Source organism: Aotus nancymaae, unplaced genomic scaffold (assembly GCF_030222135.1).
Source record: "Aotus nancymaae isolate 86718 unplaced genomic scaffold, 86718_ANA_hifiasm-v0.15.2.pri h1tg000036l, whole genome shotgun sequence".
NCBI classification, from domain to species: Eukaryota; Metazoa; Chordata; class Mammalia; order Primates; family Aotidae; genus Aotus; species Aotus nancymaae.
Window position 1 is genome coordinate 10,978,696 of NW_026988450.1, and position 26,043 is coordinate 11,004,738.

Below are 26,043 nucleotides of genomic sequence, written 5' to 3' on the forward strand. Positions count from 1 at the left end.
CTGAAGTCCCAGCTACTTGGAAGGCAGAGGCAGGAGAACTGCTTGGACCCTGGAGGCAGAGGTTGGAGTGAGCCAAGATTGCACCACTGCACTCCAGCCTGGTAACAGATAATTAAAAAAAAAAAAAAAAAAAGGATTCCAGTCCATTCCTGAAGTTAAACCTCCAAATAATGATTTTCAGTTGGTGAAAATAAAATAAAGCATCAAGGGGAAGTAATTCAACAAATATTTTCCAAATCAAAGAGATTAAAAAGTTACACTCTGTGCAACTGTGTTACAGCCTAACAGATGAAAATACAAAATAGGCTCATACCGACACATACAATTATGAATTTCAGAATACAGGGGACAAGAGAAGTTCCTATAATGTTTCACTTAAAACACACACACACACACACACACACACACACACACACATACACACGTCAAATTTAAAAAGATAAGGAGTTGGTATGGCTTCCAATTTCTGCCTAACAACATTGGAAACTACATAAACACCTTAAAAATTCTCAGTGAAATAAATTTTAGCCTAGAGTTGATACACCAAGCAAACCCTTACTCCCATAAAAATCAAATAAAGCTATTTTTGACGTATAAAATCACAAAAGGATTACCTTTCATGCACTCTTTCTCTGGAAGCTATTGGAAGATGTACTCCTTAAAAAGAAAGGGTATCCAAAATGAAGAGAGATATCAACTATAGGAACCAAGGGTTTCAACACAAGATCAAAACAAAGGAGATATCCAGGATAATGGTAAAGGAATAATACAACACAATAGTGTGCAACAAAGGAAGAATCCAGTCTATATGAGGTGAGTCTATGTGAGCTCGGAGGTGAGTTAGAAGGTCCCAGGAAAGACTGACAGAATACCTGATGCACCTGAACATGCAGAGAAGACGGTGAGATAACTGGTGGATTTTAGTATTGGATGAAGGATACACAAAACTCTAACATGAAAGAAATTCTACTAATTCTCCCAGGCGAACAAATTACACAGGAAAGAGAATCATTATATGTATACTGCATCCTTCAACTGAGACTATCCTATATATAGGCCCAATAATATAAGAACTAATCTTGAATCAACCAATGTATATATCATGTATTATATATTATACTATTATATGCCATGTGGTTGTATGTATAAACATATATAGATATACATTTACATATATAAACACACACATACATATATATGTGTACACATACATATATATACATACATAAATATGTATGTGTACACACATATACATATATAGAAAGAGAGAGAGAATGAGGAGTTGAGTTTCTGTGTATAGGAGAATCAGGAAAGAAAGAAGGCAAATTTCACATTTCCACAACAGAAAGTCCCTAAACAATGTCAAATATTTAAAAATCAAGAATTATATAAGCAATATAAGACTGTTATTCAGAGACATGGAAACAAATATAAAAACTATACAGTTTAACAGCAGTTTAATATACCTGTATTGAATTTCTTCTTGGTGACACATTTTGTGTTAGTACTTTGATTGCATACCTGATTGAACTTATGCATTTAAGACACATTTTTTTAACACTTAATATATAAGCAATGTAACAAGATTTATTTAACTAGAGTACCTCAGATTACTTCTGCTCTTTTGGAAAGAAGAAAAACTTGTGTCAGTAACTCATAAGGATATCGCAAATAATGGAGTGAGTCCTATTTTCAGGTCTTTTGATGAAATTTGTGTTTGCATTTCTACTACGACAAGTGTGTTTTTCTTTGGCCGCTTTTGAGAACAGTTGGGAGCAAGAACCCAGGTGGATGTGTTACTATGACACTTGTGAGGAAATTGATGTTTTTCTTTTCTATAGGAATGAGAATAAAATCAGTACTCCAGCCTGTATTGCTCTTGAGCTTCCCAAATAAAATAATCCACTTTACTGAAAGGTTTTGGTGAACTCCATGCCTCTAAATACATTGAATTGACTAAAATGTCATTTACGATCAATAGCCAAAGTAATGAAAACTAAATGCACATCTGTGATATGTAGGAAACGCTGCACCCTTCCCCTTTTATCACTCTAGTAATTTTAAAGTCATGTTTATAGCTCCCAACTCTTTCGTGACTGGCAATGTGAGCTTCATCCTTACTGGCTGGACTCTTCTAAAGACACACTTCTTTGTTTTAATCAAAAGAACTTTGATCAATTATTTATCCAAAGCTAACCACAAATGTTTAGTTCTAACCCTGAGCCAGACTAGTCACAGTGAAACTAAAGACCACGAACTCACTCAGAAGTTCTTTTTTTCCCCTTGCTTCCCTCCTTTTCCAATCAGTAATTCAGTCTTATTTCCTCCCGGTCCTAATCTGAAAAGCCTGCGCTTTATCTATCACCAGTAACTATTGAATTGAGGCACTGCTGATATTCACTACCTTTAAAATGATACTAACCTGAAGGCTTTTACATTATGTTTACATAATTATTGAATGTATTATTTCAATTATTTTCGATGCCACTATATTCCACAGAGACTCCTGTCTCTTCGAAAGAAATAATTTCTTACATCATAATAATATGAGTTAACAGTTCATTTCTTTAAAAAATAGTTTCCCAAATAATTTTTCTATTATTTGGCAATAAAGAACCATTCTAGAAAAAGCTTACAACAACTCTCCCTGAAACTCTAACATCATCCATGTACAATATTTTTTTTTTCAAAATAGTAAATAGAAAAGATCTGAGCTTGAGTGATGTTTGGTTCAAGTAAAATTAGCTTGCATCTGATGAACAAAGAACTAAGCAGATTTTTTTTAAACAACTTACACTTATTTTGAATTATAACTGAAATTCAATTTCAGAAAGGAAATTTCAGTAGATTAAATTACTTCCCAATGACTAAAAAAGGATTATAAACTCTCTTTACCGAATTGGTATGGCTTCCTGTAATTTTGACATACTTATGAGCCATTAAAAATCTAAGCTATAACAAAAATAGGGTACTTTTTTATTATTCATTTATTTTGGAAACACTTATCTAGACTACAGTTTTGTATAATTGCAGAAACACTCTCCAGGCGTTTTTCAAAAATGGGTCCCTTACTCATTGAAAACCAAAAGCCAAATTGATTTCTGTTTTTTTGTTTTTTTGGGTTTTTTTTGGAAGTCTCATGATATGCTTCTATTTACCCACCCAAATGTAAAGGTTGTGTGAGAAATGTTTCCACTTGTGTTATTATGTTAATATTTTCCCAAACTGAAGCATTATTTATTATTATTTAAAGTTATCTTAGTACCATTTAGCCACCTGGGTCTTCACATGTGCCTAAAATGGTGAAAGGAATATTTTAGATGTTAAAGAATAGATGGTGTCCTTGACCTCAAGGGTTTATTATGGAAGACGATAAAATTACATCTGACTCTGTCCTCACAGAGATGCTGGGGTTAATTTTTACTCTGTGTATAGTTTACTGACTCTTTTCTGTAAAAATCATGTAAGATTCCATGCAACATCAACTTATCTATTGATACTGAAAAAATTTCATGATATTAGATACAAATTTGAGAATACAAATTTGAGAATACTCCTTTCTCCCACTTAGCTTTCATTTTTCCTAATTCATGTTTGATTTACCAAATATATGCACCATTATCCTTCTCAAAATAAGTCTTACTCTTTACCTGAATAAAACCAAACAGAGCAGTTATATAGCTTGTAGAATATGCAGCTTCTTTTTGTGTAAAATTAATTCTTACAGGTCTAAAGTATTGACTTAAAATATTTGTTTTCAGATACAACTTTAATATATACAAAAATTCATAAAAATTTGCTTGTGCTTATGTTTCTTATATTTTAACTTAAATATTAAATATACACAAAACTACAAAATCAGTGAGCTCCAAAGTAAAAACTAAAATAGTGAATGGTGTTATACTGCTGAACATCTGTCACCTATAAGGTTTAATAAGAGAGGTTTTAATTTTATGAATCTTATTTTTTTAATTATACTTTAAGTTCTGGGACACATGTGCAGAATATACAGGTTTGTTACATAGGTATACATGTGCCATGGTGGTTTGCTGCACCCATCAGCCCATCATTTACATTAGGTATTTCTCCTAATGCTATCCCTTCCCTAGCTCCCCAGCCTCTGACAGGCCCTGGTATGTGATGTTCCCCTCCCTGTGCCCATGTGTTCTCTTTGCTCAAATCCCACTTATGAATGAGAATACGCAGTGTTTGGTTTTCTGTTCCTGTTTGCTGAGAATGATGGTTTCCAGCTTCATCCACTTCCCTGCAAAGGACATGATATATGAGAATGCTTGTAATTTTTGCACACTGATTTTGTATCCTAAGACTTTGCTGAAGTTGCTTATCAGCTTAAGGAGATTTTGGGCTGAGATGATGGGATTTTCCAAATATACAATCATGTCATCTGCGAACAGAGACAATTTGACTTTCTCTCTTCCTATTCGAATATGCTTTATTTTTTTCTCTTGCCTGATTGCCGTGGCCAGAACTTCCAATACTATGTTGAATAGGGGTGGTGGGAGAGGGCGTCTTCGTCTTGTGCTCATTTTCAAAAGGAAAGCTTCCAGTTTTTGCCTATTCAGTATGGTATTGGCTGTGGTCTAAGTCTCTTTGTAGGTCTCTAAGAACTTGCTTATATGTCTGGGTGCTCCTGTATTGGGTGCATATATATTTAGGATAGTTAGCTCTTCTTGTTACATTGATCCTTTTAGCATTATGTAATGGCCTTCTTTGTCTTCTTTGATCTTTGTTGGTTTAAAGTCTATTCTAGAGACTAGAATTGCAACTCCTGCTTTTTTTTTGCTTTCTATTTGCCAGGTAAATATTCCTCCATCCCTTTATTTTGAGCCTATGTGTGTCTTTGCATGTGAGATTGACCTCCTGAATATAGCACACTGATGGGTCTTGACTCTTCATCCAATTTTCCAGTCTGTGTCTTTTAATGGTGGCCTTTCTTACATTTACATTTAAAGTTAGTATTGTTATGCATGAGTTTAATCCTGTTATTATGATGCTAGCTGGTTATTTTGCCAGTCAGTTGATGCAGTTTCTTCATAGTGTCAATGGTCTTTACAATTTCATACGTTTTTGCAGTGAATGCTACCTGTTTCTCCTTTCCATATTTAGTGCTTCCTTCAGGAGCTCTTGTAAGGCAGGCCTGGTGGTGACAAAATGTCTCAGCATTTGCTTGTCTGTAAATAATTTTCTTTCTCCTTTGCTTATGAAGATTAGTTTGGCTGGATATGAAATTCTGGTGTGAAAATTCTTTTCTTTAAGAAGTTGAATATCATCCTCCATTCTTTTCTGGCTTGTAGGGTTTCTGCAGAGAGATCCACTTTAATCTGATGGGCTCCCCTTTGTGAGTAACCTGACCTTTCTCTCTGGCTGCCCTTAACATTTTTTCCTTCATTTCGACCTTGGTGAATCTGATGATTATGTGCCTTTAGGCTACTCTTCTTGAGGAATATCTTTGTGGTGTTCTCTGTGTTCCTGAATTTGAATGCTGGCCTGCCTTGCTAAGGTGAAGAAGTTTTCCTGGACAATATCCTGAAGAGTGTTTTCCAACTGGGTTCCATGCTCCCTGTCACGTGCTTATATACCAATTAAACATAGGTTTGATCTTTTCACATAGTTCCATATTTCTTGGAGACGTTGTTCATTCTTTTTCATTCTTTTTTCTCTAATCTTGTCTTCATGCTTTATTTCATTAAATTGACCTTCAATCTCTGATATCTTTTCTTCTGCTTTATTGATTCACTATTGATACTTGTGTATACTTCATGAAGTTCTCGTGCTGTTTTTCAGCTCCATCAGGTCATTTATGCTCTTCTCTAAACTTGTTATTCTGGTTACAATTCTTCCAGCCTTTTTTCAAGGTTATCTTAGCTTCCTTGCATTGGGTTACAACATGCTCCTTTAGCTTGGAGGAGTTTGTTATTACCCACCTTCTGAAGCCTACTTCTGGCAAATTCATCAAACATTATCTATACCAGTTTTGTTCCCTTGCTGGCAAGGAGTTGTGATCCATTGGAGGAGAAGAGGCATTTTGGTTTTTGGAATTTTCTGCCTTTTTGCGTTTGTTTTCCCTCATCTTTGTGGATTTTCTACCTTTCATCTTTGATGTTGGTGACCTTCGGATGGGGTTTCTGGGATTTCTGTGTGGACATCCTTTTTGTTGATGCTCATGCTATTCCTTTCTGTCTGTTAGTTTTCCTTCTAACCGTCAGGCAAATGCAGATCTGCTGGAGTTTGCTAGGGGTTCACTCCAGACCCTGTTTGCCTGAGTATCACCAGCGGTGGCAGCAGAACAGCAAAGATTGCTGCCTGTTCCTTCTCTGGAAACTTCCTCCCAGAGGGGCACCCTCCAGATGCCAGCCAGAGCTCTCCTATATGAGGTATGTTTTGACCCCCATTGGGAAGTGCCTCCCAGTCAGGAGGCACAGGGGTCAGGGACCCACTTGAGGAGGCAGTCTGTCCCTTAGCAGAGCTCAAGTACTGTGCTGGGAGATCTGCAGCTCTCTTCAGAGTCGGCAGGCAGGAATCTTTAAGTCTGCTGAAGCTGCTCCCACAGCTGCCCCTTCCCCCAGGTGCTCTGTCCCAGGGAGATGAGAGTTTTATCTATAAGCTCCTGACTGGGGCTGCTATCTTTCTTTCAGAGATGCCCTGCCCAGAGAGGAGGAATCTAGAGGAGTAGTCTGGCTGCAGTGGATTTGTGGTGCTTACTTAGGTGGGCTCTGCCCAGTTCAAACTTCCCTGAGGCTTTGTTTATAGGGTGAGGGAAAACCACCTTCTCAAGCCTCAGTAATGGCAGACACCGCTCTTCCCAACAAGCTCAAGCATCTGAGGTTGACTTCAGACTGCTGTGCTGGCAGCAAGAATTTCAAGCCAGGGGATCTTAGCTTGCTGGGCTCCGTGGGGGTGGGATCTGCTGGGCTAGATCACTTGGCTCCCTGGCTTCAGCACCCTTTCCAGCCAGAATAGTGAATGGTTCTGTCTTCCTGGTGTTCCAGGTGCCACTGGATTATGAAAAAAAAAAAAAAAAAAAAAAAAAAAAAAAAAAAAAAAAACTGCAGCTAGCTCAGTGTCTGCCCAAACCCTCCCAGTTTTATGCTTGAAACCCAGGGCCCTGGTGGTATAGACACTGAGGGAATCTGCTGGTCTGCAGGTTGCAAAGACTATGGGAGAAGTGTAGTATCTGGGCCAGAATGCACTGTCCTTCATGGCACAGTCCCCCATGACTTTCCTTGGTTACGGGAGGGAGTTCCCTGACCCCTTGCATTTCCCGAGTGAGGTGATGCCTCACCCTGCTTTGGCTCGCCCTCCATGGGCTCCACCCACCATGTAACCAGTCCCAGTGAGATAAGCCAGATGCCTCAGTTGGAAATGTAGAAATCAACTGCCTTCTGCATTGATCTCGCTGGGAGCTACAGACTGGAACTGTTCCTATTTAGCCATCTTGCCAGCCTTTGCATCTGATTTTTATTGCCATCTTGGTTCTTTTGAGTTTTAGTCCAATGGATAGAAGTCATTACAATCATTGTTAATGTTTTAATGATGAGCCATTTTAACTGTTAATTAGCTACTTTATTATGTAATAAATTTAATACTGTATCAACATATGATTGTAAAATTGTTTTCTAAGTTTTATTGACCAAATAATGCTTTATTGTATGTTTGTTACTGTACTCATTATTAAGGAATACCTGGAGAGCATCTGTTTAAGTCCACTCAAAATGTGGACACAATGTTTACTATGGAGCATGTTGTTTTTGGTTTGACATTATGTGTGTGTCGTATGATGGCTGAACCCTCCCATCACTTTCTCTGCTCAATCATCAGTTTATGAAGCACCAGAACTTCCTGTGGCTTCTTTTGGCACCAGCAAGATGGGGCATTCATGGTAACAGAGACACTGAAATCCTATATCACTATTCAGTTAACAAGTCGTCTTTCAAATATTTTGGAATATATGTATAATTCTTTTAGAATATTATAAAAATAAAAGCAAAAAATATTAAAACCCCATAGAAATCAGGATCTTTAGAAAGATGACTTGGAGTCACCTTAGGGTATACCTTAGGGGTCTATATTCCTGGAAGCCCTGATTGTTTCCTCAAGCAATCCTTTTGAAGGAAAGTGAGCAGATGGAGGAAGCAGAAAGGATGTTGATGTTAAGCATGGGCAAGAAACCGTTTCAGAAAAGGTAGAAGTGTTGTAAATGGGCCAGAAAGAGTTAAAATGAATTTGAAGTCAGAACACTGGAGGCAGCTAAGAACTTTCTCAGTTGGGCTAATGCTGGATTGTCCCAAATATGTCTGCATCTAACTCTTATTTTATGTTTTTAATGCTTAAAAATAAGAGCATTTAATCATAATGTTTTAATGAAGTGTAAATATAAATAAATTTATAATTAGGGACTAAGTTAATGCTAGAAATATGCCTTTTATTTGTCCAGAAAAGGGTGATGGGCATAAACAAATATCCATGTTTCCTTTTAAAATTTTGTTTATATAACTGAGAAATGAGAAAAAAGTGAAAAATTAAAATTAAGATAAATGCAACTTAGTAGCTCTATATGGAAGTCTAGGGCCTGACAACTGTGTTTCATATTCATTTATTTATCAGCTTTGTATTGTTCCTGCATCTTCTTTAAATAGTCATCTGAAATCAGTTGATGCTCAAAAAAATTTAACCTTAGTTAATCTTTTCTAAATAAGAACCAATGTGTGACATTTGCACAAGGCCAAAAAGGAAGAGAATTAGTCTGGATTGTGATAAAGAAAACACACATGCACATATGTTTTTATGTATGTCTATGTGTGCATACACACACACACACACACACACACGAACACAAGATATGTTTCTATCCACGTATCAACTAGAAAGATGAAGCATTGCAATAATATAGAGACACAAGAGTCCTAGGAAGGCTGTCACGTGAGAATAAGATCGACAGGTCTATGATGGAGCAAACTTAACAGGAAAGGAAAGAAGAAATGGCTGTATTTCTAACCTCCACCAGTACTGCTTTTCTTTTGTTAACACCAAACACTTCCCTGGTTATATAAAAAAATTTTTTCTATCTTTCTTTATACAAAAACATTAGGATGTAATATGATTAAATATGTTGAATAGATTTATATATATATAGCTATATTAAGATACAACCTATATCTCTCAATATAAGCCCTTAATTAAGATCATTTTAATTTGTAATCTAAGAGTACTGCTGTTCTGAAGCTGTCAGATTCAGCAAGAACAATATTCTTCTTCTTTTTTTTAAATATTCTTCTTTCTATACTTTTTTTTTCTCTTGAGTTTGCACCTTCATTTGTTTTCCTCCCATGTTAGGCTGTCAATCCTAATACAGCTTCTTATAAACCTTCACTTTTAAACTATGATTCTACTTGAAAAGTTTTTTTCTCTTTGCAGTTAAATTTAAATAAAATACAGCTGGTCTTCTAAAACTCAAAGCATATCTCTTCCTGATGAAATTTAATATAACTGTATCTACCACATACTCTCAACACTTCAATGTTAGACATGAGATGCATGTGTTTGCAGTCTATGTATATATATACACTCTTTCATTGCTAGCCTTTCAAAAGACTTTAGAGACCAAGAATTGAGAAGAAGGATAACTGTAAAAAAAATTTCTGTAAGACTGTTTTTAGAAAACAAAACAAAAAAAGAATGGATTTATTTTTCTAGAAAGTAGACAAGTTTGGAAATTGAAAGAGTCCAATTCATTAATGAATAATGGGCTACAGCAAAGAATGTGTTTATTAGAAGTAGATTATAAGATTATCTCCCAAAATCACTGGAGATAGAAGACAATCTCCCAAACAAGTCTCAAAATGTATTTTCATCAGGAATAAGCAAGTATTTTAAGATTCTATGGGTTTTAAAAAAGGGAGTAGACAATCACAGGTATACATTAAATTTCAGCCACCATAGTTTATGATATAAACTAAAAATTAAAGATTGGCTGGGTTTTCTTAAAAGGAAAGTCAGCCATGTTATCCTAGAGAACCCAAATGATTGATAGTGTTATATAATATACAATCTGTCCAAGAGGGTCTTAACTGAATCCTTACTAGCTTTTGAAATAGGGAGCTCAAACTGTACTGTTCAATAATAAAAGGCAGGATTTAGCAAAGGAGCCTAATTTTCATTAATTAAAGACTGATCCATCAAGCATCTAAATGTGGTAATGCTTAGGGGATCTGGTTTTAAGAGGGAAGACATCATACCCAACATCAGCAGTCTCATTACCTGTACCAAATCCTGTAAATAATATATATGTAGCATTGCTCAAAACTGAGATAAATACTCTTAATGTTTCAGATCATGGGAGAAATCTGCGAGAGGTTAGAAACGAAATCAATAGGCATGCCTCATTGTGGCCTGCACACTCGGGCACAATCTAGGTTAGTGTACCATATTACCACAGAAGGTTATTGTTTCAGCAAGATCAGCAATGATAAAATTTATGAGCAAAAGAAAATCCTCAGAAATAAGCAGAGTGATCAACCAGAATAACAGAATAGGAGAAACCAAAGAGGGAGACCCTCGTATCCCGTTCCCTAAGCCTAGCCCTAAGCATTAGGGAATGGGGTATCTGACACTAAGCAGGAATGTGTATTGTGGGAGTTTTGGGAAGACAGACACACAATGGTCTAGTTGTAGATCCCTTTCACAACTCTCCTCCTAAAACAGTGTAAACCACAACATACAAGTGGTTCCCAGTCCTCCTGTAGCCTGACTGTGCAAGTAGAGGCAAAAATGCTCAAATGAAAACTTAAATACAAAATCATTCAACATTTGAAAAGCACCAACAATATGAAATCTAACTTAAAATCAATGTGAATAATAAATGATGTGAATAGTTTGAAGTCACCTAAAATATAGACACATTTAATCTGGACTTATATCCAGCTAGCTGATGAGTACAAGAGACACATCTAAAACCAAATAATATAGAAATTATCTGCACAGCAAACCCCTATACACAGGTTTACCTGTGTAACAAACCTGTGCTTGTACCCCTGAATTTAAAGTTGTAAAAAAGAAACATTGAAAATAATGGGATGGAGAATTCAGATAATGTATGGCAGAAAAATACATGATTTATCCATATCTCCCCAATCCCTCAAAAAAAAAAATAGACAAAAACAAACAAAGAGAACAGAACAGTGGATAAAGAGATTAACAAATTCTTACCGAATAGAAAGCAGAAAGATTTTAGAAGAGTAGTGAACACCAAGTATCTCAAGGGTATAATCTTAATAATAAGCAAGTCAACTGATACTGCATGACCTCCAGGAGGATCAGGAATTGAAGGCATCATAAATTGTGTAAAACAGAGCTGAAATGAGGATACTGATATAAATTTGAATAAGGAGAATATAAGACATTTGTGAACCAGGAAAAATGTTTAGAATTGATTAAAAACATCAACCCGCATTTTGAAAAAGGGCAATGAAGTCCAAATGAGGTAAATGCAGCTATTGCTTTGGGAGAGATTATACAGCTTCCTTCACTATCTTAAGTAACACCACTGGCTCAGTGGGGCCTTTGATTCACAGAGGTTCCCCTAAATGCATAGGCTTGGCGCACTGGTGATTTGGCTAAACTAAAATCCAATGGTGTCCAGTAAATTTTAATACCCCGTGAAAAATTAGGGTTCAGGGGAACAAAGCAATAAAATAATAAATCTCTGGTTACTGTTACTACTGTGAGTAAAAGTTCTTTATCTCTGCGTCAGAAATCTGTCTTCCACCAACATTCATAAAACTATGGCAAGCTAACATGTTAGCTTGCAAGCGCAGCAAATTATCAGATCCTTCACAGCTTTTGAAAATTATTTAATATGAAGAGACACTTTATAAACAAATAATCTTGACAGGAAGGAATCACAATTCTAAATCAGTATGCCAACAAAAATATAGCTTCAAAATGCATACCAAAAACATCAAAATTGAGAGGAAAAATTAACAAATGCAGCAATTATAGTCATAGACTTTAACATATCTATCTCAAAAGATGATAGAGAAAAAATTACCAATATAGCTACACGAGATTTAAGCAACACAGTTAACAAACCAGACTTAATTTACCTGGCTAGAACACCATGTCTAATAGTACTAAAATTCACAATTTCCTAAGCATAGAAGAAATGTTTATCAAAAGATGCCATGAACTGGAGCAAAAAAATAAGCATAAACAAAAATTTTTAACTCAAAATATTTAAATTATGTCTATCATCTTGAAAGTAAGCTAGTAGTCAATAAGAAAAGATGAGAAAAACTCCACATCTGGAAACTAAACATATGTTTTTAAATAAACCATGGGACACAAAAGAAAGTCAAAATGGAAATCAAAAATATTTAAAACTGAATAATGATAAAGAAAACATATCAAAATGCATGGAATACAGCTAAAGTAATATTTTCAAGACACTGTGGTCTTAAATACATAGATATATCTATACACAGATATATATACACACACGTTTTTTAAGCTATAAAGCAATACTTCTAACTTCAATGTCAAAATGCTAGGAAAAAAATCAAATCTAAGAAAATTAAAAGAAACAATAACAAAGGTAATAACATAAATTAACTACATAGACAAACAGCAAAGATAATAAACAAAGACAAAGTATTTTTTTGTAAAAAGATTAATAAAATTAGTAAAATTTTAGCAAGACTAATCCATTAAAAAGAGAAAAAAACGCAAGTTATCAATGCTACAAATGAAAAACCGACATTACATATAGATTCTTCAGATGATATTGTGAACACAAATGCAATTGATAATTTCTATAAAATAGGTAAAATTACCTACCAAAACAATAATTTACCATAATGGTAGATGAAATAAAATATCTGAAATAATATAAAAAAATAAAAAAATCTGAATAATACATTCTATCCATATTTAAGAAATAGAATTTCTTATTAGAATCTTTATCAATAATCAAAAAGAAACTTAGGCCTGACTTTGCCAGTTAATTTTTATAAAATAGGTAAGATAGATAATTTTTATAAAATAGATAAAATTATCACCAAATAATCATTACCATGATGGTAGATTAAGTAAAATATCTGAATGATACATCCTATACATAGTGAAGAAATTGAATTTCTTACTAAAATCTTTGTCAACAATTAAAAAGAAATTCAGGCCTAGCTTTGCCAGTTGATTTATTTCAAGAACTTAAGGAAAAAAATAGGACAAATCTTAAACTCTGCTAGTGAATAGTAAAATAGGAACACTTTATGACGGTCTTTATGAGAATAACAAAACTTGTTTCCAAGACCTAACCAGAACAGTACAAAAAAGGCAAAGTACAGACATTTCTTAACTAACATAGATGTGAAAACTTTTATTGAGGAAAGAACTTAGAAGAAAAAATCTAGTGACACATAGAAAATCCAATATATCGCAGCTAGTTAATGTTTATTCTGGGAATGGAAGTATGATTCAATATTCAAAAATAATGCAGCTTACTGTATTAAAGCAAGAGAGAAATTGCATGTGATCAAGTGCATAAAAAGCAGCATGTAAAATTTAACATGCACTCATGATAAAATGTCCTCACAAGGCAGGAATGAAAGAGAGCATTCTTAATATAATAAGTATCTTTAAAAACCTGCAGGAAGTGTCACACTCAATAGTGAAATATTGAAATCCTTCCCTCGAACTAGGAATAAGACAAGTATGCTTACTCCCTCAGTTTCTCTCTAACATTGTGTTGAAGACCCTAACCAGTGAAATAAGTGACAAGTAAAAGGCATAAAGTGTTTAAAGGAAGAAATACAATGTCATTCACAGAAGTCATGCTTTGTTTACCTAGAAAATCCAAAAGAATTTACAGTCAAACTATTAAAATTAATTAAGTTTAATTAGCAAGGACACTGGATACAAAATCAGTTTTCAGATATTGATTGTATTTCTTGTTGAGCAAGAAACAACAAAAAATTAAAACTTTCCATTTGCAATGCTACTCAGAAACATAAAATACTTTGGAAAAATCTCACAAAAAGTGTGCAAACTTTAATATTGAAAACTATAGAACATTATTCATAGAAAAGTAAAGGATCTAAATAAGTGAATGGATATGTCACCTTTACGGATTGTAATACTAATATTATTAAAATGTCAGTTCTCCCTACAGATTCAAGGAAGCTCCAGTCAATATTTTTGCAGTACTTTTGATGAATAGTTGGCTTTAAAATTCATAAGGAAATGCAAAAACCAACAATGGCTAAAGCATTTTTAAGAGTAGAGTAAAGGTGGTGGACTGACATTACCCAATACTAAGATCTATTCTGCAGTTTTACTAATTAAGACAAAGTGGTATTAGCCCAAAAGTAGACAAAGGGACTCTTGGAACAGAAGATAGTCTACAAACAGACTGCCATATATTCAGTCACTTTTTTTTTTTTTTTTTTTGAGACGGAATTTCGCTCTTGTTACCCAGGCTGGAGTGCAATGGCACGATCTCGGCTCACCGCAACCTCCGCCTCCTGGGTTCAGGCAATTCTCCTGCCTCAGCCTCCTGAGTAGCTGGGACTACAGGCACGCGCCACCATGCCCAGCTAATGTTTTCGTATTTTTAGTAGAGATGGGATTTCACCATGTTGGCCAGGATGGTCTCGATCTCTTGACCTCGTGATCTGCCCTCCTCGGCCTCCGAAAGTGCTGGGATTACAGGCGTGAGCCACCACGCCCAAATGGCAAACATGATGCAACAGTGTAATTGAAGAAAGTATGGTCTTTTTCATAAATGTTGCAGATGAATTGGCTATTCATATGAGAAAAAAGTTAATTTTGATTTCTACCTCATCACATACAAAATATCATTTCCAATAATTTGTTAGATTATTCTGAACATAATAAATAACACCTTAAAAATCTATAGCAAGTATCACAATCAATGTTGAAATATTCCAAATGGACTGAGACATAAACATAAAAGGTAAAACAGTAATGTTTCACTAGAAAATATGATCTTGAAATAGGTAAAAAAAAAAATTAACAGAACTCAATATCAATACTGATGAAAGAAAAAGATGTTTAGTTGAACTATATTAAAATTAAGCAATTTTCATCAAAAGACATTATTAAGAGAGTAAATCAAAAAAAAGGAACCACAGAACATAGACACAACACATATACCCAAAGAAGAACTCAGGAAAAGTAAATATAAAGAAATTCTTAATTACTAAAGAAAGATTGACTATTTATGTATTTTTTTTTTTTAATAATCTCCCTCTGTCACCCAGGCTGTAGTGCAGCTGTGTAATCTCAGCCCATGGCAACCTCTGCTTCCCGGGTTCAAACAACTCTCTCATGCCTCTGCCTCCCGAGTAGCTTAGATTACAGGCAGAGGCCACCATGCCCGACTAATATTTTTTGTATTTTAGTAAGAGACAGGGTTTTGCCGTGTTGTCCAGGCTGGTCTCAAACTACTGGCTTCAAGTGATCCACCCACCTCGGCCTCCCAAAGTGCTGGGATAACAGGGATAAATTAATTTTTTATGAACATGTCAATAAAATATAAAAAGAGGCTTAACTTTATTAGACATCAAGTAAATGCAAATTAAAACTTCAATGAAATACTTGCTGCACAAACACCACACGGAAAATGCCAATTGTCATCCAGGCTGTGAAGTAAATAGAATCCTCCTCCGTTGCTGGAAAGAGTGTAAATTGGTACAAGCAATCCGGAAAAGTGGGCAGTCTTTACTAAATCTGAATATGTGCATTTTCTGTGACTCAGCAATTTCAGTCCTGGCTACATAGACCAGATCAATGTACATAAATGTTCACCAAAACTCCTTGAGTAGAATAATCAACATAGCACAATTCACAATATACTAAAAATATGGTACCCAAATAACCATCAATGGTAGAGTTGATAAATAAAAAGGTCATATGTTAATAAAGTGACATATAATACAGTGAAGATATGGATTGAAATATCCACAAGTATATGAAACACTATGGATGAAACTCATACAACCTGAGTAAAAAAGCCAGATGTATAAAAGTATATTCAGTATGCTTTCATCTCTATAAATTACAATAAGAGACAAAACTAATCCATGCTCCAAAGATTCAGGACAGTGGTTTTTCAACAGGGACGGGATATCCTTTAGAAGGAAGCACAGAGTAGATTCTGAAGTGCTTGTAATAGTATCTTAATCTGGGTGCTGGTTAAATGGGCAATTTTTGTTTGTGAAAATTCATCAAATCATATGCTTATGGCATGAGCATTTTTCTTTATGTCAATTTTACTTCAATAAATGTTTTCATTCATAGTCTTTCAGTTTACCAGTAATATAAACAAAAATAACAAGACTATTAAGTTCTTGGGAAAAAATGTCTATCAGGAAATATACTAGCTCTTTTTGAGAAAAAAAAAATCTCCAAAAATTTACTTAGTAACTTAAAAGAAAACCGGAATAAATGGAGAGCTGAAACATGTTAATGTTTGAGAATATTGAATGCTGTAAAAATGTCTATTTCCTTTGTCTGTAACTTCAATCTATTCCAACCTAATGTACAAAAAATGGTTCTCATGGCCGTCAACAAGATGGATTTTAATTTTTATGAAATTAGGCTAGCCAAGACAATTTTAACAAAGAAGAACAAAAAGGTTTCTACTCTCTAAAGTAGCAGAACAAAAATTTACTGAATTTTTCAGGACACTAAATTCTCATGCATACATAAGAACTTAGTGTGCATTTTGAGTCAGGCAAGAAAGGATCCACATTCCATTAAGTGTTGTTGTAAAAAAATTTTTAATGAAGGTACATCATTTCTCATATTATCCACAATATAAATTCTAAGTGAATTAATGTCTCAAATATAAGAATGTAACAAAACTATACAATTAAAAAAATATGGATAGATGTTTACCATCATATACTAAAATCTTAAAAAACCACAAGGGAATAAAAAATAAATTAAAAACATTATGGTAAACTGGGTAATCATATGTATTGCTTACATAATACACAAATAATTGTTATTCAGAATGCATAGGAAACATCTACAATTCAGTAAGAGAAAAGAATTTATTGACTGAGCAAAGCATATGCACGGGTAATTCAGAGAAAGTAAAAAGCACAAGACCAACAAAACCATGAAAAGTTTACAAACTTCAATAATGAACAGTGAACTTTAAAATAAAAATCTGATACAATTCTTTCATCTTTTAGATTAGCAAAAATGACAAGTTGATTATACCAAGCATGGTGAGGTTGTCAGCAAACAGTCTCTGCTGTTACAGCTATAAAAGCACATTGTAAATTGCTATGAGTGGTAGAAGGGGGAATGAGGGTTGAAAAATTACCTATCAGGTACACTGTTTGCTATTCATGGAATGGGTACTAAAAACTCAGACTTCACCAGTGCTCCATATATGCACGTAAGAAGCCTGTACTTGTACCTCCTAAATATATTAAAATGAATAAATAATAAAATAAATCAAAATTGCTTCAAGTGTAAATTGGCAGACATTAAAAAATATATGGTGTTATCCGATAATGGCATTTCTCAGTATAAGGTTTGCCCTAAAGAATTACTTTCATAGGTACTCATATAAGAATGTTTATTATATTGAAAGCAGAGAGAGAGAGAAGAGAGAGAAAAACCCTTAGTGCCCATTAATTGAGTGGTAGATAAATGAATTTTTAAAAATATAACTAAATATACCGTAGACTGCACATTATATAAAATTACCAGTAGTTGTGAAGGTAGATGTATGGATACTAACTTTCTTTGAATAGCTCTCCACTGTAGGGGTAGATCTGTATGTACTAACACGATTAGTCTCCAAGATAAAGTGTAAAAAGCATTGAAGAAAATCTTCCGTCATTTAAGGTCAAAATGCATATAAAAATAAGAATTAAAATGCACAGTAAAATATTTCTCTGTGTATGCAAATATTTTATGTAAATTAACAGAAAAAAAATGGATGGGTAAATGATTACCAAAAAATTGAGACAGTAATTATCTTCAGGGAGTTAGGAGGGAATCAGCATTTGGAAGGAGTCATCAAAGGAGTGAAGAGTGTACAACTATTATTGTTTCTCCCTTGCATCTATTGCCCCTTTTAAAGGTACATGAATTTGCTTTTGGAGAAACTTCTCCATCTGTCAACCAATATGTTTGTGTGAAACTGAACACCCCTGATCCAAGATTGAAACATGTAAACAAGACCAAAAGCAATCAGTGTTTTCCAGTTTCATGGAAACAGTGATTGGCTCAAGACCATAAATCAAAACAAATGAAACACAGTTCCGGAAACTTAAAAAGCTATTGTAAAATATCAAAGTGAAAGAAGGAAAGCTAAAGCCATTGCAGTGACTTTGCAACCTTAAGGAAAGAGCCTGAGGTATTGGGGAAAAGAAACAAAAAAAACTTTGTGGCAGTTCCAGGGTGTGCACAAAGAGGGTATTAGGGTCCCGCCGCCACTGCCACCACTGGGTATAGATCCATAAATCCCCACAACCGTCTAAGAATTTTTTCAATTGAAGTCCCTTAAGTTTACTGATTTTGTTATAATTTTCACTAGAAAAATATATTCATGTACTTAATGACAAAGGACTCATGATTAGACTAAAGGATTTCTTTCTTAAATAATTTTTAAATTGACAAGCATTGGTGAGGTTATATATATTCTTTATTATATAAACAATAATATATATTTATGGTGTACAACATGATGTTTTGAAATACATATACATTGTGGAATGGCTTAATAGAGCAAATTAACTTATGCATTACCTCATATTCTTATTTTATTTTATTTTATTTGGTGAGAACACTGAAAATCTACTCTTAGCGACTTTAAAGCATATAATCCATTGCTATAACTATACTTGCCATGCTGTATACTCGGCATGCTGTAGGATTTCTTTTTTTTTTTTTTTTCCTTTGAGATGGAGTCTCCCTCTGTAGCCCAGTCTGGAGTGCAATGACAGGATCTTGGCTCACTGCAATCTCCACCTCCCAGGTTCAAGCAATTCTCCTGCCTCAGCCTCCTAAGTAAGTGAGATTACAGGCACATACCACCACGCCCAGCTAATTTTTTTGTATTTTAGCAGAGATGGGTTTCACCATGTTGCCCAGGCTGATCTCGAACTCCTGAGCTCAAGCAATCCACCTGCCTCGGCCTCCCAAAGTGCTAGATTTACAGGCATGAGCCACTGCGCCCAGCCATGCTGTAGGCTTTCTAAGGTCCATTCATTCTTCTGAATGTAAGGTTCTTATTACAGTTGAGGTTTTATTAAATTAATAGAGATTGAATTATAAGAAAATACATTTAAAAATATAACACATTATCCTGGAAGATATACTACAAGGATGTAATCACTTCTAATCCTTGTTATCTGTATATAAATAACAAACACATATAATTAGGAAGTAAAAATTGTAGGTGGAGACAAACAAAATCTTTAGTCTGATTAAACAACAGAAATGTTGCCATCAATTTCCAAACTCCTTCTCCCCTAATTATTGCTAACAGAAAATGTCAGTTGTTCATTTAAAATGCCACTCTCTAAAATGATGTGAGCAGTGTGAAATTTATAGGTAAAAGATTGCACTTCTTGTAACTGCTGTACTTGTCTGAAAAGAGAACTGCATCTTTGAATAGAGCCTTTAAAATAAACCCTCTTTTGTCATCTTCATTTTTCCCTTTGTACTTTCTGGTCTCTTCTACAACTCTTGGAGGAGTTCAAATACAGCAATCCATTCACTTCCTCTCTGTGTGCCTCTGCTCTCCTTCCAGTCAGCTATGCTCCTTCCCTAGAGTAGGATGGTGCCTTGCCACGATAGACCGCATTCATCACTCCAGCTCAGCCACGAGGGGCTGGCTCCACATTTAACTCACATGTGCTAATGGCCAGTAGGCAATTGCTGGTGGTGATGACTTTCAGTTTCCAGATACCAATTTGACTTAACAAGTTACTTATAAATATGTAGTCTATATCCTCTTTGTGTATTATTTCCATGGCTACCCAATCTCTCAATTATTTTCTAAAATAATGCTACTGCTTACAATGCCAGATTTGTATAATCTAAACAAACAGGTGGTCTGTCTGGCACATGCTGGCAAGCCAGATTGTTAATTGTAAATTAAGCTCAAAGAAATTCCTGGTTTGGGGCATAGCATCAATTCACTTAGCAAAGGAGTAAATTTGTAATCTAAAGCCTTCTTGAAAAACTGTGTCATTAGTAGCTTGAATTGTATATTTAAAAAGACAAAACAGGCCAGGCACCGTGGTTCACGTCTATAATCCCACCACTTTGGGAGTCCGAGATGAGAGGACTGCTTGAGGGCAAGAATTATCAGCCTGGGTAACATAACAAGATACTATCCCTACAAAAAAAAATCATTTTTTAAAATTAGCCAGGTGTGGTGGTGTGCACCTTTATTTCCAGCTTCTCAGATTGCTAAGGCAAGAGGATTGCTTGAGCCCAGAACTTCGAGGCTGGCAGGGAGCTATAATCATGCTACTACACTGTAGCATGGGAGATAGAGCAAGACTGTCTTTAAAAAAAAAGGCAAAACAAGTTGAAATGATATGTGCTAGTGCATATATTTTTTTCTTCGGCTTCAGAGGCATAATGCAGACCTGACACATATAGCACCCCTCCATCAGTCAAGGCAAGGCTCCCCTGTGGTTTCATTCCATTTTATTATTTATTATTTTTCTAAACTTGTTTTCTATTATATCTATTTTTATTATCCAACTCTAATTGCTTTAATGTATTACTTTAAAATGCATGCCTCTTTCAAATAGTAAGTTCCATTTTATATGTATTTTCTCATTTTAAATTGATATACTGCCTTGATCTTGTACTGACATTTACACTTCATTCCGCATAGATCTAGACATATTGTTATATGCTTACTACCTTTGTTGCAGCAGAGAATTCCACTGATACTGTTGTGACATTTTGCTTATTCATTCCCTTAGTAATAAATCTAATGAAGCCTTCTTTGCTATTGTGAATCATGTGCAACAAACCTTCTCATATATATGTATCTATTTGTAACACTGTATGAGTTATTTAATTCTACAAATATATACTAAGTACCAAATAAGCACTGTGAACTCTTCTAGGTATATAAGATACATCAATGAACAAAAGACACAAAAAGCCCTGGCCTCAAATAAGTTTATATTCCAGAGGATTTTCTCTAAAGAATATATCTGTAAATGGGACTCCTGGATTTCACGACAGAAGCATTCCTAATTTCACTAGACACTGTCAGAATCTTCTCTTCTGAAATAGCAGCATCAAGTTAAACAGCCATCAGTAATATGTGAGGACCTTTGTTCTCCTGCCCCATACTTTGTTGACTCAAGAAATTATGCAACTCTCTAATCTCTGGCAACCCAATAGAAATAAAATGACATAATTTTTCAAATCACTAAAAAGTTTAGTGTTTTGACACATCTTTAAGTCATGTGGTTCTACATTGTGTAAATGGCCTATTCATTGTTTCCAATTTTTCTGCTTTTCTTCTTATTTTAAAAAATTTTTTAGCAGAAAAGTATTGGAAAAGTAAAAAGCTAGAAAAGTACAAAAGAATAAACACAAAATAAGAAGGTAGGGCATAAATCATGGTAAATAATTGCCATTTATTTCTTAATAAAATAAAAAAGCATAGTAAAGTTCTAAAGATACAATATTTTTTAAAATCGGTTTACTGGAGAAAAAGCACATAAAATAGACAAAAAATTGGCAGCAAAAAGATGGAAGGTGCAGATACAGTACAAAAGCAGATGAACAAATAATATAAATGTTCCTATTAAGGAAAAAATTTAAATGATGATTTCAAACAAAAACAAACAAATGAGTCCCACATGGCTTAAAAGGTACGTTCTAGGAAATTTTTAGTGATGAGATATACAAGTTACAAAAAATATTTAAAAACAGGAAAGTTGGACATATTATGTAATGAGGCTTAAAATTATTTATTTCAAAAGAAAACAAGGACATACAGGCTACAGAAAAACTAGTTAATTCCACTGTTTGTCATAAAGGATTAAGTGTTAAGGAAACTGCATTTCCTATAAAACTATAAAACCAGCTGTTTTTGAAAAGCAAGACTGATCCTCAAGGAAAGGGAAAAGTAATGAAGCAAGCTTATTTCCAGACTTACTTCTCAAACCAGTTTCCAGTCTGTAGCATAGAGAACAGGAACCCAAACAAAGCCTACCAATCTCAGTCTTTGCCTGAATAGACACTAGATTTCAGGCAACACACTAGATTTCAGGCAAGACAAGGAGCCATGGGACAGGGTAATTGAAATGAGGAGTATGAATAGAGAAATTGTTCTGCAGATCTGCAGTGAGTCTCTGTAAGACTTTGGCTAAGTAATTGTTCTGTGTATACAAAAAGTCCATGATAACACCACCAGAGAGCAATTTCCTAGGCCTTATGCAAGAATATTAATTAATAGTTTGTGCTGCCACCAGCCAGAGTTAAGAAACCTTGTACGTATGGGGCTTTAGGGAGAGTTCTTAGAGGGGTCTCATCTCAATAGTAGGACTAATTAATCTAGAAAAAAAGGCTGAACAGGCATTACCAGTACATAAAAGAAAACCTTGAATGAATCAACTGATCTCAGGTGACATAACTGCTTTCCAGAACGAAGCCCCACTGTATTCTTTAAAGGAATACAAAAATGTCCAACATGTCAACATAATCTAGAACACAGTAAAACATTACCATGTTCACAAGGAAACGGGATAATATAATCCATAACTGGAATAAAAATAAATCAATAAAAACAAACTCTGAAATAAAAGAAATGATAAAAGTAACAGAAAACAATGTTGACACCATTATTAGGCAAAAAAAAAAAAAAAATAGAAATATTGTAGGATCAGAAATAACAAATAAAAAACAAATAAAAAGATATTAATTATATTGATAATTATGATTAATATGAATGGCTAAATACTCCAAATATGCTTCTCACCAGAAACTAGCATTAAATGTAAAGGTACATATAGGTAAAAACTAAAAATGATAGAAAAAGTTAGACCATATTCATATTAATTTTAGAAAATTGGCATAATTATATTACCATTAAGCAAAGTCGACTTCAGAATAAGACATATTACTAAAGAGAAACGTCTAATAATTACAAAAAAGTTAATACAAAAAACATTGAATTCATATGTGCTTGATAACAAAACTTTAAAACACATAAAGCAAAAACATTATCAAAATGAAAGAAGAAATAAACTCCCATATAAAGTAAGAAATTTCAATACTTGTATCTAATTAAGTAATAGAACAATAGCAAAAAATAATAAATAATTATAGAATATTTGAACAACACTCTGGACTAAGTTAACCTATTTAATATTTAGAGAATATTTCACTTAATGACACCAGAATAGCCATTCTTTTCCCTGCTTAATAAATGGTGTTGTGAAAACTGACTAGCCATATGCAGAAAGCTGAAACTGGACCCATTCCTTACACATTATACAAAAATTAACCCCAGATGGATTAAAGATTTAAATGTAAGACATAACAACATAAAAGTCCTAGAAGAAAACCTAGACAATAGCATTCAAGACATAGGCATAGGCAAGGCCTTCATGACTAAAACACCAAAAGCAGATGGATGGATCTGCTTTGGCAACAAAAGCCAATAGACAAATGGGATCTAATTAAACTTAAGAACTTCTGCACAGCAAAAGAAACAATCATTACAGTGAACTGGCAACCAACAGAATTGAAAAAAAAATTTGTAAGATACCCATCTGACAAAGGGCTAATATCCAGAATCTACAAAGAACTAAACAAATATACAAGAAAAAAACAACCCCATCAAAAAGTGGGAGAAGGATATGAACAGATACTTTTCAAAAGAAGACATTTATGCGGCCAAAAATCATATGAAAAAATGCTGATCATCACTGGTCATTAGAGAAATGTAAATCAAAACCACAATGAGATACCATCTCATGACAGAGTGGCAATTATTAAAAAATCTGGAGACAGGCCGGGCGCGGTGGCTCAAGCCTGTAATCCCAGCACTTTGGGAGGCCGAGGCGGGTGGATCACGATGTCAAGAGATCGAGACCATCCTGGTCAACATTGTGAAACCCCGTCTCTACTAATACAAAAAAATTAGCTGGGCATGGTGGCACGTGCCTGTAATCCCAGCTACTCAGGAGGCTGAGGCAGGAGAATTGCCTGAACCCAGGAGGCGGAGGTTGCGGTGAGCCGAGATCGCGCCATTGCACTCCAGTCTGGGTAACAAGAGCGAAACTCCGTCTCAAAAAAAAAAAAATCTGGAGACAACAGATACTGGAGAGGATGTGGCGAAATAGAGACACTTTTACACTGTTGGTTGGAGTGTAAATTAGTTCAACTATTGTGGGAGACAGTGTGGCGATTCCTCAAGGATCTAGAAATAGAAATACCATTTGACCCAGCAATCCCATTACTGGGTATATACCCAAAGAATTATAAATTGTTATATTATAAAGACCCACACGCACATGTAAGTTCATTGCAACACTGTTTACAGTAGCAAAGACTTGGAACCCACCCAAATATCCATCAACAATAGACTGGACAAGGAAAATGTGGCACATATACACCATGGAATAATATGCAGCCATAAGAAACGATGAGTTCATGTCCTTTGCAGGGACATGGATGAATCTGGAAACCATCATTCTCAGCAAACTGACACAAGAACAGAAAACCAAACACCACATATTCTCATTCATAAGTGTGTGTTGAACAATGAGAACATATGGACACAGGGAGGGGAACAGCACACACTGGGGTCTGTCGGTGGGTAGAGGGCTAGGGGAGGGATAGCACTGGGTGGGGAGATTGGGGAGGGATAACAGAAGAAATAACTAATGTAGGTGATGGGGGCATGCAGGCAGCAAACCACCATGGCATGTGTATACTTATATAACAATCCTGCAAGATCTACACATGTACCCCAGAACTTAAAGTTAAAAAAAAGAAAGAGAGAAAATGCTCAGAAATAACAGGCAAATTTCAGAAGATGAATTAATCATTAATTTCATTTGTTAATTTCTATTATGATAAAAGCAAGATAAGAATGACAAAACTGAGAAAGCAATTTCTTATCTTAGCAAAGGCTTGTTTCACAAAAATTTTTACCAAATATTATGTTTAACCAAAACAATAATAAAACATTGATATTTTATGTCCTTTAAGACAAGAGCCAAAAAGGAGGTTTCTTACTACTGTTCTTTTAAGATAGAAAATGAGATCAGGTTTCTTACCATTATTCTTTTAAGATAGGGAGCTAGCTAAGAATACTCAGTATCTTTGCTTTGGTTCAGCATTGTAATATTTACCAAATGGTCAGTGCATTTGGAAAAGAAATTTGCTGAGAAGCATGAGACAATTTTGAAGAATATTCGAGCATCTTCATAAAATCCCAATAGAATGATCAAAGAAGTGACTACAATTTGTTAAAGCTAATTAACCTGCAGTCTAATAAAATTGCTTTATTTTCTGCTTGCATGAAAGGAAGCAATTCCAGAGGAAGATGAAATGTTGATATACAAGAAGGAGAAGAAACTCATCTTTTACTAGGCTTGGGTTCCCTCTGAAGAATTCTGAGAAGGGTCTAAGGAAAGCAAGAAAAAGATTGGTTGCTGTTTTTAAGGAGGGACTTGAAGACACAGGGATTAACCAGGGATTGGCTACTGTCTTGTGGAGAGAGTGACTAAACAATTGGATATCTCCTATAATTAATGAAGTGAGCAAGCAGATCTGGGAATTCATTGGAGAGAAAGCAGTGATCATTCAAAGTAGTGTCTTTATGGCATTTTACAACTGCGGCATGACCTTGGAAGATACGGTGTTGTTAAATTTGCCTCTGACTTTATCTGTGTCTGTCCTCCCATCCTGATTAATGGCAGGGTTGCGTTTTGCTTCTTCAGTCAAAGCTGATTTTCACTCTTCAGTCCTACATAGTTTCTGACTCTTTCA